We start from the raw sequence: 18,433 nt of genomic DNA on the forward strand, positions 1-18,433 counted from the left end.
TAAAACCATTAGTCTATACAGTTATGGAAAAGGATACCATAAAAAAACTCTTGGTGAAGATGAATATATCCAATTTGGTGTACCTGCAACTGAAACTTTCTGTCAAACCCCATGTCCAAAACCCAGATTTCTGGAGACCATTAACAAGGAAAGAAAGACTATGCACAAGGAGCCACGGAAGCTCCCCAAAAGTTGGGGGGGCATGGCCCTTTGCCCAGTCCCCCCTTCCAGTGCCTCTGCTATGCATAAAGCCCATCGCTAAAGTCCAGTGCTGGTTATTGACTCAGCAAGGACCCCTTGATAACACGGTTGCAGTGAGTAGCTGGATGTGTGGTAGCTTGTTTTCGGAAAAGGACAGATCTCGTCACATTAGTGGCTTGGAGGAATAAACTATGTGGAATCCTGCCAGTGACTGGGACGCGGGCGATTGTGCCCAGTGGTTAGAGCAGGCCTCAGGCCTAGTGGTTACAGCTGGAGTCAGTAGTCAGGAATCAGAGCCAAGGCTCAGAGCCAAAGTCAGAAGTCAAGAATCGCAGGCACAGCTCAGGACCACATAAACTGGAGTGTGGGAAGGCAGGACCCAAGGCAGGACTAGGGCTGAAACAGCTGGGAACAAGAAAGCACAGGTACTCTCCCAGCCACTGGTGAACACTTTGAACAGCTGTGGAACTGCTGCGGCTGCTGGGCTTAAAAGCCAGTCTGATCACTCTTGACACCAAATAGGTGGTGCCTCTAATTAGGCACCTCTCTTGTGCTCATTGGGTTGCCTGGAGACTAGCTTTGTAGCAGACCCTGCTTCCCAACAATTCTTCCAATAAAAAAAAGGGAAGCCAGACCTATCACAGGGTCATCCACATTTTCTAATGTATAATATTTTTTAGAATTTGAACAAAATAAACCCATAGAAAATTATCACAGCTTGACCCAACACAATGGGTCCTATAAAGGGAACAAACACAGATATCTACTGAGAGTTGTTAACACTGTATGACAAGTTCATGTACCATGTTAATAACAAAATTGAAAAAATAATAATTTGGGAAATCATAATTTTTAAAAATTATGTCTTTATTTTCCTCCCTGAGAAGACCATTCTGCTCATCAGTCTCCTGATAGCCTTCTTCATCTCGGCATTCCGCAGCGTGTAGATCATTGGGTTCAGCATCGGGTGCGATTATAGTGTAAAGGACTGAGACCACCTTGTCCATAGGGAATTTCCAGAAGGGCCAGGCATAGATGAAGATGCAGGGCACAAATATTAAACACACTACCATGATCTGGGTTCCGCAGGTGGACAGAGCCTTGCGCTTCCCTTCCGTAAGGTGTGTCCTGATCTTGACTAAGATGATGGTGTATGAAATGAGCAGGAGAATGAAGATAATTATGACAATCACCCCATTGTGGGAGACCATCAGCAGCTCAAACAGGCGGGTGTCAGTGCAGGCCAGTTTCACAATTTGTGGGACATCGCAGTAGTAATTGTCCAGGATGTTCGGCCCACAGAATGATAGCTGGAGGACCATTCCAATTTGAATAGCAGAGTGAGCCAATTCACCCAGCCATGTGCCGGCCACTAGCCCCATGCACACACCCCAGTTCATCATAGTCAAATATTGCAATGGTTTATGGATAGCCACGTACCTATCAGCGGCCACCACTGCAAGTAAAAATACCATAGCACCGGCAATGAAGTGGAAGAACATCTGGAGGATGCATTCATTGAAGGAGATGGTTTTGCGCTGGGAGAGGAGACCCAAGAGCATCTTTGGCATACTGACTGTAGAGTCACTAATATCTATGAAAGCCAGGTTGGCCAGCAGGAAGTACATAGGAGTGTGGAGCTGGTGGTCGGTTATCACGGTGATGATGATGGTGAAGTTTCCGAGTCAGGTTGTCAGGTAGACTATGGAGAAGACAATGAAGAGGAATCGCTGCAGCTCAGGACTTTGGGTGTGGCCCACGAGGACAAAATCTGTCAGTAATCTGTCACTTTGGTGGTGATATTCTCCTGCTCCATTTGGTGTCCTTAAAATATACCTGGAAACTGAATGACAATAATAATTAATAAAAGTTTCTTGTAATTTTTCCACCTTTAAATTACTGATATTGACTCCTTCTTAACTGTACCCTAAGAAAGACATTGGGTTTCAATGGGCTTCAGCAGACCCTAAGAGCCAGAGATTTCTCTACTCACACACCCCGAACTCCCCCATCCTACCAGCAGTAGTCAACTAGTTACATACTGTGTAGTCAATTTAGTCCAGCCAACCCTGTAAATTTGATCTAATTTGATCTAATTTCAACTCCTGGGGAAAGTACTGACTGGAGATTTGCATTGGTAGCTTGGGGGTGAAGAGGCATGGTTTGCTCACCCACCATTAAAATTTTGGAAAATCTCTAGAGCTGCTTGAAAAAGATGTTATTTCCAGCAACATCTTTCAAGGGAAAAAAACTGATATTTTTTATTCAAATTTTTTTCACAGGGATTTTTTTTTTAGATGAAACAAAATGATAATGTTCATTTCATTGCTTTTCCTGCCCAAGTTTTATTTTGATTCGATTCATACTGAACTTTTCATTTTGATTTAGCTTTTGAAAAAAAAACATTCTAGATTTCTTTTTTTGGTTTTCTGTTTTCCATATCCTCCCAGGCATTTTCTCTCCCATTTTTAATTTGCTATTTGGAAAAATGGGAACAGGAGAAGGAAGGGGAGAAAAAAAAGTGTGAGTAGGTGAGAAAAATGGCTTTTTTGCCCACTTGAAAATATAAAAATTAGAAATGTATTTACGTGTCTGTTTCTGTAAAAGAATATCTGCTGGCTTTAAAGGAGAGTGGGATGCTGCTGTGAGCAATGGGGAAGAATGGCTTTGTGAGTAAGCCTTTGGGAGTGAGGTCCAATATCTGTCCTGCCACAGACAATCTTTGTGCCCATGGATAACTCATATCCCTGACTTGTCTGGGATTTTCCAAGGAGAATAAAGGAGTTATGTGACCAATTCCCCTTGATCTTCCCAAAAATCAGTGGATTTCTAACCACTGTAGTGTCTTTTGAAAATCACAGCTGCTGTGCCTCAGTTTCCCTTTCTAAAATAAGTGTAATTCTTCATCTCCCCAGCTTGGCAAGAGGGCTGTGAGGGTCAATACTCTGTGATGCACTCAGGAACAATGAGGAAGTAGTGGATAACTCTGGGGAAAGGCAGTGAAATTGGCAGAGGGGCATTGCCCACCACCATCCTGCAGACCTTAGAGACTCCCTGTTTGTGCAGCTTTTAAGATGTGGAGGTTTAAGGGGTATATGTCCAAGGACTGAACTGAAGACATTTTGATGGAAAAGCCTGAGTGTCTACTGGCTGAATTAACTGACCACCACTGCTGTAGGAGACCCATAAATCTCTGTCCTTGCTGAAGCCAATCGAAGGGACAAAGACGCACAGTGTCCCTGTCAGACATTTGAACATTTCGGGCACTTTAGGCTGGGAGTTTCCATGGAGATGAAGGGAGTCAGATGTCTAGCTCCCACTGAAATTCTAATAGCTTTGAAATCCCAGACTAAAACTACAAAAATGTCAGCTTTTCTAAAAGCAAGAAACCCACTGTGAGAATCTCACTCTGGCTTTATCTGCACATCTGGACACTTTCCTGGGCTCTTTCTCAGTTTCATTCATACTTCCACCCTGCCCCTGTGACATCTCTCTCCAATCTGAAACTCTTAAAGCCCTGCCATTGGAGAAACCTGCTCTGAGGGAGCCAGGCACAGGAAGACCTCAGCAAAGCATCTGTGATCTGTTCTTCCTCCTAACACACTTAGACTCCTCTGGAAACCCCATGTAACATCTGTAGAGCCCTTTAGAGAAGTATTCACTTGTGAGTGCTTAATACTATTCCCCCAGCCAGGTCGTTCTTTCTTTATCAGTGGGATCTCTGAGCAACTGCCCTCCTCATAATAACAATACTTTCCCCTACTATCACATTGCACGTTGTTTGATTCAAGAGTCCATACCTTGCATGACCTGCCATATCTGTGACCTCAGAGCTGGCTGCCTTCAAAGGATGGCCTGGGGCAGTCAAACCTCATAGCTGATCATTGCGGTCTTGGCCAGCAGAGGAAGATGATCCAGTTCCAAGGAGGAGACAGCCCCAGAAATCTTCCCCTTATGTGCTTATTGACCCCCACTAAGGCTGGTGCTAGAAGCAGAGTTGCTGAAATTCCCTTGGGTTTTAATAGGCATAATCAAGGAATTTGCTGATTTGGAGATTCTTCCACAAGAGGAGTCTTTAATAACTCCATGGCACATTTCAGTCTCTATGTGTGTTGAGATGAGCCATGTCAATGTTAGAGCCTTTGCAAATTCCCTCTGGTGCTGAGATGGTACAAGAAGGCTGTTTAGGACACAGTGGAAGAATTAGACCTTTGACTGATCTCCAAAGCAGAGGAAATCCTATAGCTGGTGGGTTTTGTTCCCAGCACTGAGATGGAGAGAGACAAGCAAGGAGTTAGAGCAGGGAACAAAAAATACAGGGCTTCTTGGTCCCCATGCAAATTCTAGATAGGAAGCCGTCTCCAGGATTAGAGCAGGGGGTAACTGTATTTCAGAGCCCCTCAGGGCTCATTTGACAGACATCGTCCAAGAGCTGTACCAAAGGACTGATAATATTTTGGAGACTTAAGATTAAAAGATCAAAGTCCAAAGTTGGTCAGCTTTTGGACTCAGCAACCAATATACAATTAGAGACCTGAAACATCAGTACTGAGGCTCAGCAGACACTTGGGGAATTAAAATGTCAACAGGATCTAAACACCTCAATTAGAACATCCTTCTTCCTAGTGTTATCAGGCACTTTAGCAACAACAGGGGTAGGATCTTTTTTAGTGCTTAGAATAGAATAGAATAGAATAGAATAGAATGAGATCTAACCTGTAGGGGTAGGGAGCTCCCTCATAAGCTTCACTCAGTGTTCAGAGCGCTCACCAAATAAACCTGTATTCATCCCCTTCCCCAGTCCCCCCTGACAATGATAAAGGAACTGAATGTGGGACTAAGAACATAAGAGTGGCCACACTGGGTCATACCAAAGGTCCATCTAGCCCAGTATCCTGTTTTCCAGCAGCAGCCAATGCCAGGTGCCCCAGAGGGAATGAACAGAATAGGTAATTATCAAGTGATCCATTCTCTGTCGCCCACTCCTAGCTTCTGGCAAACAGAGCCTAGGGACACCACCCCTGTCCATTCTGGCTAATAGCCATTGATGAACCTATCATCCATGAACTTATCTAGTCCTTTTCTGAACCCTGTTACAGTCTTGGCCTTCATAACATCCTCTGGCAAGGAGTTCCACTTGTTGACTGTGCATTGTGTGAAGAAATACTTCCTTTTGTTTGTTTTAAACCTGCTGCCTATTAATTTCATTGGGTGACCTAGTTCTTGTATTATGAGAAGGAGTAAATAACACTTCCTTATTTACTCATGTTCTTATTCTGTATGTTATCCCATTACAGGAAAACACTCTTGACACTGGGCTTTGGGATTAACTGGGTTGAATTCTTCTCAGTGTCTCCTCTAGAAGCTGTTCAACTCTTTTTATATAAATAATTTAACAGCCAATAGAGCGGTACCTTGAGTTTGGGTCTCCCACATCTCAGGTGACCACATGACTGACCATACAGTAGATCAATATTCACTGTCACCCAGGCCAGAGGGTATATATTGCAATGCATAGTGGCAATTCACAGTCATTCACGATGACTCTGAAGAGTCATTAGGTCAGGGAAAGAAAGTGAGGCATCCTTACAATACCCTGCCCATCTTAAACACTGGGCATCCTGTTACCCTTCATTCTCTCCCCTCAGACACCCCTCTACAACCATTTCCCTTTCACACTCGGCCTTCAGTGCTCCTCTGCAACCCTGTACCCTTCACATCCTGCCCTTGCTGACCACTGTGCATCCCTCATCCTGCCCCCTTCACTCTCTGTCACTGCTGTTGAATACCATTCCTTTAATTTTTTATATTTCTGTTGACTTCATTCATTATAGACAGGTGTAACTCATATAAAATACACTGACAGTGGTTTTTTTTTTTCAAGTTATTGCTGTCAGACCTAGCTTACAGCTATTCTCTCAGAGCTGTGTTAGTTCAGGAGGTCTTACAGGTCTATAGATAGTTATCACTCATTTTTGAATCTGAAAATCTAATTCTGATATACAGAGAGTGTAGAACTGTTCAGGAAGAAGTGTCCAGTTTCCCCTAATATTTTTCGGTGTAGAACAGCCTCATTAGTACTTAAAGTTTGAAAATACAGAACTCATTGGGAAAGAAAAAAGAATCACAATTTCTTTTAAAATTTACAAAAAATATTTTTATTTTGAAAGTTTTTAAAGAACTATATTTTTCTCTTCTAGTAAAATGTCCATAAATGTTTCCATTTTATCTAAATGTTTTTCTTTCTTTCTTTTTTTCATGGAGAAAAAAAAATAAAAGTGAAAAAAATCAAAATATATTTAGGAAAGTGATTTGCTCTTTTATTTTTCTTTAAATTAGAGATCTGGAAAATGTGCAAAAGGATTTTTTTTTAAATGTTATTTATCTATTATGAAAAAAGAAGCCCATTTAAAAAAAACAACAAAACAACAGAAACAAAACCATCTTTGCATTCTCTCTTTATAATTGTATTTTTTATCAGGATTAGTGGAAAAGGTAACTAAAGACAAATCTAGTTTAACTTGTAACATTAGAGATAGAAATGTCCCGTAAGAAAATTAAAACCAATTCATTGTGAAGGAAGCCGTGTAGTAGGACACGTCTATTTCTACCAGTTCTGGCCCATTTACTCTCCTGGAGCCACGTCTGATTTACACTATCTGGAGGTGTCACGCTTTCTGGAGTGGCTCATGACTGTAAGTGCCTACATTGAGGGCAGACTATCCAAAACAGGGCAGATTCCCCAAACTGTTGGGATGCTCTATAATTAGATTTTACCAAGGCTGTAACAACCATGAACTCTAGGTATGAAGTTTAAGAAATGTATCCAAATGAACTGAGTGAGACAAGACAGATGAGGCAATATCTGTTATTGGACCAGCTTCCATTGGTAAAAGAGACTAGTTTTTTAACTCAGCAACGTGTCTCTCTTTCACCAACAAAAGTTGGTCCAATAAAAATATGACCTGAGTGACCTTGTCTTGTCCGTAACCTGGGACTGACAGGGCTACAACACCACTGCATGCATCCAGATGAAAGCAAAAGTTTCATTTTAGTTTGAAATTTTTCTCTTGAAACATCACAAATTTTCATCAAAAATGACATTTTCCCATCAAATCTTTTGATGTCAGCAAAGCGCCTTTTTTTGTACCATGACATTTCTTTCGACAGAAGAAAAATTTGATTCAAAATTAAAGAAAAAAAATCATTTGGCTTGAAATTTTCTGATGACAAATGAAATAAATAAATGAGTAAAAAATAGGTTTTTCCATTCATGTTTATTGCCAAAGGGTAAGGGGAGATGGATTTCATTTCTGCCCTGCCGTGGCCATCCTCTGTGACCATGGGAAACTCACCCTACCCCGTAGTCTGGGATTTTCAAGAGAGAGGAAGCCAGATGCTCAATTCCCATAGAACTTCACTGGGAGTTTGATGTTTGAGCACCCTCCCCACACACACACATGGATCATTTGAATATTCCCGCCTCTGTGCCTGTGTGTGAAGTAAGCTGATTTTAAACAGTTATGCATCTTAAGGCTCAATTTCCAATGGGACTCTGGCTTTTAGACCCTTAAAAATCTCTCTGATTCACCAACACTGAATTTGGTGCATAGGTTCCCTATCTGATGGGGAGAGGTAGGTACCTATAAATGGAATTCATAGAAGCCAGCAGGATGAACTCTCCCAGCCTACACTTGTGATAGGATGTGCCTCAGAGAGGGATGTGTGCTACATATGTTACTGCCAGAAATAGCTTGTAGCTCTTCTCTTAGGGCTGGGTTGGTTAGGAGGTCATACAAGAGTATAAATAGATATAACTCATTTTTGGATCTGAAAATCCAATTTTGGTACACATAGAGGATAGGTCTTTTCAGAAAGCAGTGCCCATTTTTAACTAAATATTTTTCACTGAGGAGCAGTCTCTTTAGTACATTGAAAATATATAACTTGTTGTGAAAGGAAAATATCACAATATTTTTTTGAAAAGTTACAAAAATATTTTTATTTTGAAGTTTTTGAAAAAGAACAGTGTTTTCCTCTTATTGTAAAATTTCGTGATTTTCTTTTATCTACGTTTCCATTTCTTTCTTTCTTTCTTTCTTTCTTTCTTTCTTTCTTTCTTTCTTTCTTTCTTAGCAAAAAAGGAGAAAATGTAGAAAAATAAAAAATGAAATATAGCTAGGAAAGAAACTTTTCTTTTTTCTTGAAAATAAAAAATCTGGAAAATGTAAGAAACTATTTTTAAATGTTATTTACATATTGTCAGTGAAAAAGACATACTAAAAATATTCCAAGAAAAAAATATTTCCCTTCCCTATTTATAACTACACTTTTAGATTGGATTTAGCAGAAAAAGCTAACGAAGATGAGTTAAGTTTAATCTGTGAATTTAAGAGGCAGAAATGAAAATATTATGTAACAAAAATTTAAACCAATTCCTTGAGATGATAAGATCTCAGCAGTATTCAACCACTCTGCTATGAAGTCATATGGGAAATGCAGATAAGTGGTCTATATGTATAAGAGGGAAAAGAATGAGCCATAAAGTACAAGAAAATCTGTATTCCGCTATTGGAACTATCTATAGCGATTTCTTCATCACAATCAATACATTAGTTATAATATATAGTTTATTGAACAGATATTTTCTTGGAGACAATATTGATTTTCATGGGTTCCTCATTACTTGAAATCATTCTTAGAAGAATTTCAGCCAGCAATTCTCAGTATCAAAGCCCCATCTGATGGAAGCTGGTTAGAGAAATGCCCCCATTTCCTCTAGCTGGGGATCTGTCCCATTTACCGGCATGGAGCTATGTCTTATTCACACCAACTGCTTTTTTTAACTAATATGGAGCTTCTGGGTCTCAGTCCATTCTACATTTGTGACAACAAATTCTCATGAGTGTGCACTCTTTGATCTCTTTTGACCTAAGACTCATTTTAAAGCCTTATACATCTGCTCTTTCATACATCACAGAGATCAGAATTTTTAACACAAATGTACATTGTAAGACAAATTATGTTTCTGTTCCCCTCCATGAGAACAAGATTCTGCTCATCAGTTTCCTGATGGCCTTCTTCGCCTGGGTGTTTCTCAGTGTGTAGATCATTGGGTTCAGCATTGAGGTGATTACAGTGTAAATAACTGATATCACCTTGTCCAGGGTCAACTGTCTGAAGGGCTGAGTGTAGATGAAGAAACTGGGTATGACTTTTAATCACAACATGATAATCTGGGTCCCACAGGTGAACAGAGCCTTGCACTTCCACTCTGTGACATTTGTCCTGATCTTAACTAAGATGATAGAGTAGGAAATAGGCAGAATGATGACTAGTATAAGGATCACTACCCCATTACTGAAAATCATCTGCAGTTAGACCAGATCACTGTCAAGGAGGGTCAGTTTGATGACCTCTGGGACATCACAACAGAAACTGTCAATGAAAGAGTGGTCCACAGAGTGAGCAAATCCACCCAGCCATGCCAGTGCCACTAACCCCACACGCACACCTCAGTTCATGATAGTTGAGTACCACAGTGATTTATAAATGGCCATATATCAATCAAGTGCAATGCTCAAAAGTATAATGACATTGCACTTCCAATGAAGTGGAAGAAGAAAATCTGGAGGATGCACTTATTGAAGGAGATGGTTTTATGCTGGGTGAGGAGACCTGAAAGCAATGTTGGAGTATTTACTGATGACTCACTGAAGTCTAAGAAAGCCAGGCTGGCCAGCAGGAAGTACATGGTGGTGGTCAGTGATCATGGTGGTGATGATGGTAAAGTTTCTGAGCCAGGCTGTCCGGTAGACTATGAAGAAGATGATGAAGAGGAATCGCTGCATCTTAGGACTTTGGGTGAGGCCCAAGAGGACAAATTCTGTCATAAGGGTAGTGGGGTTCTTCATCTCCATTTATGAACCTCAAAATGCACCTGCAGAGGGAAGAGTATTGATAATTGTTATGATGTAATCCCAGTGAATTACTGATATTAAATGAACATTAACTCCATCTTTACAAAAATATGTTTGTCAATTCCCTTGTTTGCTAAATTTCACGCTTTGTTCTCAGCCCTAACGGTGCGTAACTGCTCCAGCAAAATTTACGAGCTCCACTAGTGGTCATCTCTAACCCTGGGGTCCTTGGGAGTGAAAAGGAGCAACCTACTCACCCAGACAAGCCCTCTGCTAACGACTGTCTCCATTCACCTCCAAATGATGGCGGATGGGTAGGGGAAGTCCAAGCTCACAGCTGATCAATCTTCTCCCAACAGTATGGGGAAGGGGGCCTGGTTCCAAAGAGGAGACACCCCTAGAAATCTTACCCTTATACCATATCAGCCCCACTCACTAAGACTGATGCTAACATCAAAGGATCTCTGAAATTCCCTTGAGTTTAACAAAGAAGTTGCTATTTCAGAGCTTGGGGATCCCATCAAAGGAAGCATGTTGTGTTCCTCCCCTTACCCCTGTCTGCCTCACCTCCCAGGAGGTGCGGTTGGGATCGGGACCACTGATTCACTGTGTGACCATGGCAAGTCATCTCACTTCTCTGTGATTCAGTTCAATGATTTGCTTTGAAGATTAGGGAAAAGATGAGGGTGATGATCATTGATTGCAGGCTAGTTTGTGTGGTGCTGGAGGCGAATTGCTCTGTCTTCTGAGCCCTTTTGCCCACCACTAAGAACCCGATATTCATAAGTACTAAACACTCACAGCTCCAATTTAATTCAATGGCAGATGCACAAACTTAGCACTAGATCTGGTCAAAGAAAAAAAAAGGTGTACAGAAAAGTTTTCCTGTTGAAAAATACACATTCATCAAAACTAATTTTCCAGGGGAAAATGTTCTATTTTGGTTTTGCTACAGGAGTTCATTTTCATTTTGAATCAATTTTTTTTTTGGGGGGAAAGGACTAAAAGGTCTTTTTTTAAAAGTGAAAATAAAAAAAGTATGCTGCATTTTCAATTAAAATGAAATTAAAATTTTCATTTGGCTTTTAAATGTCAATTTGAAACAAGAATGTGCAGTTTAAATCAGTTTGAAAATTCCTGTGGGACAAATGAATTTGTTTCATTCAGAATTCCCGACCATCTGTATTGATCAATACTCAATATCTGGCTCTTATAGTTTGGGACTTGAGGGTACCACCAACAACAAAATTATGAGGCACCTCCCTGTGTCCCTTTCTCTGTCTTTCTCTCTCTCCTTTCATTTTGTTGTCTTTCTCCCTCTCTCTCTCTCTCTCTCTTCCCCCAGGTGAGCACTTCCTGCAGAGGTAACAATGAAGAACCAGAACACATCTGTGACCAAATTCATCCTCCTGGGACTCCCTGGCACCCACAGCTTACAAAAGCCCCCTCTTCATAGACTTCCTTAGCTCCTATGTGATCACCTTGATGGGCAACCTCCTCATCATGGCATTGGTCTGGGCTGACTATCGCCTCTACACCTCTGTGTACCTCTTCATTCCAACTTCTCCCTCCTGCACATCCTACTCACCAGTACAATCATACCAAGATGTTGGCCAACATGGTAAGTGAGAGGAACACCATTTCCTTCACCAGCTGCATTGCCCAGGCCTACTTCTACTTCCTAGTGGGCTCTACAGAGTTTTCCTTCCTCGCTGTCATGTCCTTTGAGTGATACTTGGCCATCTGCTACTCACTGCAATATGACACCCTCATCAGCACTCATGCCTGCTTATGGCTAGTGGCTGTCTCATGGATATGCGGATTCCTGGCCTTGCTTCTTCCTACCATCTTGGTGGCCCGACTGTCATATTGTTGCCCCAGCTTCATTAAACGCTTCTTCTGGGACATGATGCCGCTCCTCAAGCTCTCCTGCTCTGACACATGGACCGTCAAGGTGGTGAAATTCGCTATGTCAACCTTGCTTCTGCTGGGATCACTCCTAGTGATGGTGGTGTCCTACACCTTCATCATCACTACAGTGCTCAGGATCCCTTCTCCCAAAGGTTGCCAGAAGGCCTTCTCCACCTGCACCTCACACATTATTGTGGGGATGTTTCCCCCATAACTAGGTCTCAGAGCTGCAGGATTGTCCAAAGAGCTGAGCTGAATCAGACAAGCTGGGTTGTGTGTGGCTCCCTAAAAAAAGTGGCTTTGATGTTTCTGTGAGTGTCCCCTGGACAAGGGGCTGGATGCTGCAGGGAAACACTCCAGCGGGGCTCGGGTAGCGGAGTGCACCTATTGCTAACCTGCCAGTCGGAGTGAGGGCTGGCAGAGCCCAGAGGAGGTTGTTTAGGTGGCCTTGGGGAGCTGGCAGGTCTCCCTCTCACGGGACGCAGGGGGAATTACCAGGGGACTCACAGCCTTGGGCACCCTGAGAACTGTCCCAGCCAATGTAGCTATCTCCCTTTGCGAAGAGGAATGAGCTCCACCAGCATAAGGAACCTCCATACTGGGACAGGTGCCCCCAGTCTGAGTTTGTGCGATGCACACAGAGCAGATGTGGGGCTGGGTGCATCATGAGGCCCTGCTTGCCAGGTGTTTACCCTATAACTCTGCTGTGATGGATGGACAAACAAGCAGGAAGAGTGAGGGACAGTCCTGAGCAAACTCTAGAAGGTGGTAGAACCGAAGGACTGGAGGGCTTTCCAAAGGGACCCCCTACCAAAAAACTGGTTTGGAGGACCCAGACTGACACATGGGCACCTGCTGGGGGTATCTGAATAAGCCAGACCTGCCTAGGTGCCCATCAAGGCATAGGAGGGATTTGGCTGAGACAGACTGTGGTTTTAAACACCTTTCTCAAAATGCTTTATTCCTATTGTTAAAATCAACCAGACTGAGGTAAGGAGGTTGCATGTGAGTCACTGAATTCACTGATCCCCAACTCCATCAGGGAAGAGCAGCAGGCCCCAAACCCAAGCATGCTGGCTAAGCACAGTGAAACCACACCCCTAACAGACTTTGTCACACCAGTGCAGAATCTGCATGGTGCTGAGAGATAGCAAGAGAAGTTGTTCAGTCTAGCTAGAGCAGGGCTGCTCAGAAACAATTTCTCCATGCAACATTTCACAAGGAAATGAACAAATTTGGAAAATTTTCACTCCCTGTCCCCCATAGCCCCCCCCAAAATTCAAAATGCCATTTTCTTCGTTTTAAAAAAAAACCAGATATTGTCTTGTTTCCTTCAGAAAGACATTATTAGATTTGAAAAAAATCTTTTCAACTTTTTTCCATCGAGTTAAAAAAAAAAGAAAAAATGTGTAAAAAGTTCTGACAGTAGCATTCACTCTCATTTTATTTGACATTTTTGCACTTTCAAAAAGTGAGAAAAAGTGAAGGAAACATAAAACAATTGTATTTCACTTTCTAATGTTTTCCCAATGTTTTTCAATGGGAAACAAATAGGTGAAAAAGATTTTGTTTTCTTACTTTCTCCAAATTTTTACCTTTGACGCTCTTATTTTCAAATAGTTTTTAATTGTCTGAATTTTCTTAATACTTTTGTGTTTTGAAAAATTTTCAGAAAACTTTAAAAAAATGCCAAATAATCTTTTTAATGATTTTTTTCATTTTTGATGAACGCCCATATTTCAACAAAAATACATTTCCTTAAAAATAAATCAGTTTCTAGGAAAGAACATTTCTTTTCACTGGACAGGCCTTAAACAGCCTGGATGAGGTTTTTCAGAGCTGCTGAGTGGCTTTAGCCACCCAATTCCCCCTGGTTTGGGTGAAATGACCCTGATTCCCACCAGTGGACAGTTTGACCTTAGGAGTTGTGAACGGCCCTAGAGTCTGGCTAAGGCAGAGCTCAGCCCAGTGCTGCCTTGTGACCCTCTGCAGCATGGAACATGGCTAAATATCAACTTCTGAAATCTCAATTCCCCCCAGCTGAGGATCTGCCTCTGTGAATTAGTTAGGGGCTGACATGAGCTCACTGCTTAACAGCTGATTTTTCTCAGTGCTCTAAAATCCACACGCTGAATCACATTGCCTTGAAAATTGCCATGTTTCCTTTGCATCTGAGCTACGGCAAGTGGGGCAAATTTGGAGTCACTTGGCCCAGAGGTTCCTGAGGCAGAATGCCTGTAAACAGGGGACCTGAGAGTGAAACACTGCGGTTCTCTCTGGCTTGGCTCTGGTTTGGTTTCAGACGGGCGTGGATCCTGTGTCTCTCCTCCATGGCCAAGGATGCCGGTTGTATGAGACAAATTGGTCTGCCCTGGGGATGGCCTGCAGTGACGTCTGTAAGGCACAAAGGATGATTGCCCAGGAGACGGCTCTGCATTATCTGCCAATCCCAGTGCACCCCAGCTGGGCTGTGCCTTTCACTGGGCACAGAGCGAGGGCAGAGCTGTTGGTGGGTGAGAGGCAGGGAGGTGCTTGCTGCCCAAAGCTCTCATCAGGAAAGGATGGCAGATGAGCTCTGGAGGGAGACAGTGAGGTAGGTGCCAGGTGACAAGAAGGCCATTCCTGCAGCAGATGGGCTGAGGATTGCAAGCTCATAGCTCAAAGCGATTTCCTGCTGTAGGAAGGCACGTATCAGGCTGGCTCATTGGCCACTCTAACTGGGTATTCCCTGCCCTCCCCCATCACATCCCAAGGTCAATCAGGCCTCCTCTCCCCTCACATCAGACCCCTGGGTCATCCAGTCCACTCACCCCGGCTAGTCCGGTAACCCTCAGCTCTCTGCTGCACCAGAACAGACCCAGGGTCCAGATACTGCAGCTACCCAGCAGGCTCCTGTCCCAGCTGGTTACACAATGTGTCCATGGAGCCAGTTTCACACCAGCTGCCAGGCCGAAGCAGCTGGGGCTGCCACTCAGGATTGAGGGTGGGGGCAGCCCAGGGCTCATGGCCGGTGTTATTTCAGCCTCAGGCTCCATCCCGGTACAGCTCTTCCAGTGCCACTGAATCCTTGAGGATGAGCGAGGGAGCGACTGGTCCTTGTCACACCTCCTCTCTCAGAGCAGAGAGAGAATCCAGGAGTCCTGGCTCCAATCCTCTTCCCCCCGTATTAACCCACTAGACCCCATCCCACTCCCCTCCCAGTATTGGGAATAGAACCTAAGAATTCTGACTCCCAGACTCCCTGTTCTAACCATTAGAGCCCACCTCACTCCCCTCCCAGTATTGGGGATAGAACCCAGGAGTTCTGGCTTCCACAACCACCCCCTAATCAACAGACCCCACTTCCCCTCCCAGAGCTTCTCTGCATACCTCAAACTAAGACCGAGACTGCAAACCAAAAAGCTTTTGTTGATTTTTTTCCAATCTGGGGTTGCCGGCTGAGCAGCAGCTCAATATTGGAGCCATAGCCAGGGCAACGAGAGGCGAAAGACCCAGGTACTGACAAGATATTTATGGGGAACGAGCAAATGGCAAAACAAAGGGAAACAACACTGGGACCATGAAGAACTGGCTTCTCTGCTGTGCCCGGTTATAACATAGCTAGCATTCAGAGAGGAGTGGGGTCTAGTGGGGTGTGGATCTAGCTCTGGGTCTGGGACAGGAGTGGGGTTTAGTGGTAGAGCAGGAGGGATGGGGAGCCACGACGCTTGGGTTCTATTCCTGGGTCCAGGAGGGCAATGGGATCTCATAGATTAGAGTTGGGGGACTGGGAATCAAGACCCCCAGGTTCCATCCCTAGACAGAGCAGAGACTTGTAGCTGGTTCTCCTCTACCTCAGGAAAGTGCTCCAACTCCCTGCCTGTTCTGGCATCTCCTTGTCACCGAAAACTCCCACCCTGGAGCTGAAAATCCTTCCCAGTGACAGTTTTCGCTGGAACCGTTACAAAGCCAGGAAACAGTTTGGTTTGGAGAAAATGACATTTATGTTCACAGAAAAAAGCTTTGCCAATTTTTTTTAACCAGTTCCAACTGAGCACAAGAGGCTGCCTTTATTAGTGTTTCGGTGCCTGGTGAGAGTTTTTGCACATCTAGGTGCATAACACCCTCTGTTTTCAAGGGTGCAGAATCTCGGAGGTTTGAAAATCCCCTTAGAAGCCCTAATGCCTTTGCAATCTGGCCTTTAAACTTCCCTGCAGGTTTGGCCCTGAGTCACTGTGTGGCAGTTTCCTAAGGGCCCTGCCAGCTCCCTGGCTGGTGATTCCTGTTGTGTGAATGTAGGTGGAGTAACTGGGTCAAGGTGCTGACAGAGCCCAGTCACCGTCCAGCACTAGCCAGCATTAAACGAGGGGCAGGGAAAGGGAGCCAGAGACCTCCCCCAGCTCACTGCCACGACAAACGCCGTGAAACAGCCCTTAACCTTCTATTAATGCCACAGGAAAGGAGCGCGAAAAACCCAGACCTTTGAATGCTGAAGCATTAAATCCGGCAGTCGTTTGAACAACACTTCTAACTCCCTTTCCCTGGAGCTGGGACAATCTGGGAAGGAACCGCCCCCCCTCCTTCTGCCAGTCTCTGAGATGGTATCTGAGCTGGTGATAACAAACCTCGGGGGAGAGAGGTGAGCTGGGATGGGATGGAGCTGCTGTTGTCAGAGCTGCTGCTCTTAAAGTCCATCCTGTTTCATCCTGGGTGGTGTCTGGGGTTCTCTGGAGCAGGCAGGGGGTGATGATGTCATCTGGGTCCCTCTCTCTAGCCCGGGCTAGCCAGGACATATCTCAGGATCAGGATGATGAAGACCCGGGGTCCCAGGGATGGTGGGGAGCAGCTCTGATAGAGAATTTGACTCCAGTAGCCCCCATCTGCACTTCCTCATTTCCCACCAGCGTCTCTGTCGTGAAAGCCCCCAAAGGGAGTAGTGGGCGGAACGGCCGCTGCCCCACTGATTTGTACCCCAGTTAGGCTAGTTTCCAACACTCAGTTTTGGTTCACTGATTTCTGGCCCCACATCTCTCTTGTTTCTCAGACTTGAGCTTGTCACAGGCCTTGAGGGACACCAGGAGGCCTTTTGCAGGAGCTGATTCAGTCTCCATCTCCTTTTCATACCTTTCCCATCCACTGCTGTTAGTGTAGGTTGCTGTGACGGTGTAGGGACTTTCCCTCACTCTTTACAGTTCAGCTTATAAGGAGGATAAATGTCTCAACCCAACTCTCACACCACTGACCTTTCTCTGCTTGTAGGGAATGGATCCCCTGGAGCCAATGGGGAGGGAGAATGAGACCTCAGTGACCGAATTCGTCCTCCTCGGTCTCTCCAGCAACCCAGTGGAGCAGCTTGTCCTCTTTGGGGTCTTCACAGCCATCGATCTACCTGGTGGCCCTGATGGGCAATGTGCTCATCTTACTGCTGGTCAGCCTGGACTCCCGGTTCTACACGCCCATGTACTTCTTCCTGGGAAACCTCTCCGTGGTGGACATTGGCTACACCAGCTCCACCGTGCCCAGGATGCTGGCCAATTACCTGTCGGGGGACAGGTCCATCTCGTGGGCTGGTTGCCTCTTCCAGATGTTCTTCTTCATCTCCTTTGGGGGGATCGGGTGCCTGCTACTGGGGGTCATGGCCTATGACCGCTACGTCACCATCTGTCACCCGCTACACTATGGCGCATTCATGAGCCGGCAGGTGTGTGCCTTGCTGGCTGCAGCTGCCTGGGTCATGGGTTTGACCAACTCGGCCGTGCACTCATCCCTGATGGTCCATCCTGTCCTTCTGCTGGGGCAGCGTCCTCCGCCACTTCTTCTGCGACATCCCCCCGCTCTTCCAGCTCTCCTGCTCTGACTCCCGGGCCAGCCAGGCTTTCACTTTCGCCTTGAGGGGTGCCGTGATCCGGGCTCCTTCCTGGGGACCCTGGTGTCCTGTGTGTACATTGTGATGGCCATTCTCAGGATCCGCATGAGGGAAGGGCGTCTCAAGGCCTTCTCCACCTGCGCCTCCCACTTGACTGTGGTTAGTCTCTACTTTGGCACCATTATCTTCACCTACATCATCCCCAACTCCACCTACTCACAGGAGCAGGACTGGGCACTGCCCGTGTTCTATGGCATCATCACCCCCATGCTCAACCCCATCATCTATAGCCTGAGGAATAAGGGTGTGAAAGGGGCGCTCTGAAATGCCCTGGCTAGGAGCTAGGTAGGTGAAGGGCAGGTACACTTGCTTGGGAGACAGGAATCCAGGCTTCTGTCTCTGATTCTGGGAGTCTAGCTGGGAGAGCAAGGGGGTAGGTGTCAGGACTCCTGGGTTCCACACTCAGTTGAAAGGAAAACTCGTGTGTGTGTGTGTGTGTGTGTGTGTGTGTGGGTGTGTGTGTGGGTGTGTGTGGGTGTGTGTGTGTAAGGGATTG

General features: G+C 44.8%; 2 pseudogenes; one reads left to right on the top strand and one right to left on the bottom strand.

The window, feature by feature from the left end:
- Positions 1 to 1,060: 1,060 nt before the first annotated feature.
- Positions 1,061 to 2,017, bottom strand: LOC127040913 (olfactory receptor 4D1-like; annotated as a pseudogene).
- A 15,274-nt stretch (positions 2,018 to 17,291) lies between these two features.
- On the top strand, positions 17,292 to 18,201 carry LOC127040927 (olfactory receptor 1019-like; annotated as a pseudogene).
- The last annotated feature ends 232 nt before the right edge of the window (positions 18,202 to 18,433 follow it).

Source organism: Gopherus flavomarginatus (genome assembly GCF_025201925.1).
Source record: "Gopherus flavomarginatus isolate rGopFla2 chromosome 11 unlocalized genomic scaffold, rGopFla2.mat.asm SUPER_11_unloc_1, whole genome shotgun sequence".
Taxonomy (NCBI): Eukaryota; Metazoa; Chordata; order Testudines; family Testudinidae; genus Gopherus; species Gopherus flavomarginatus.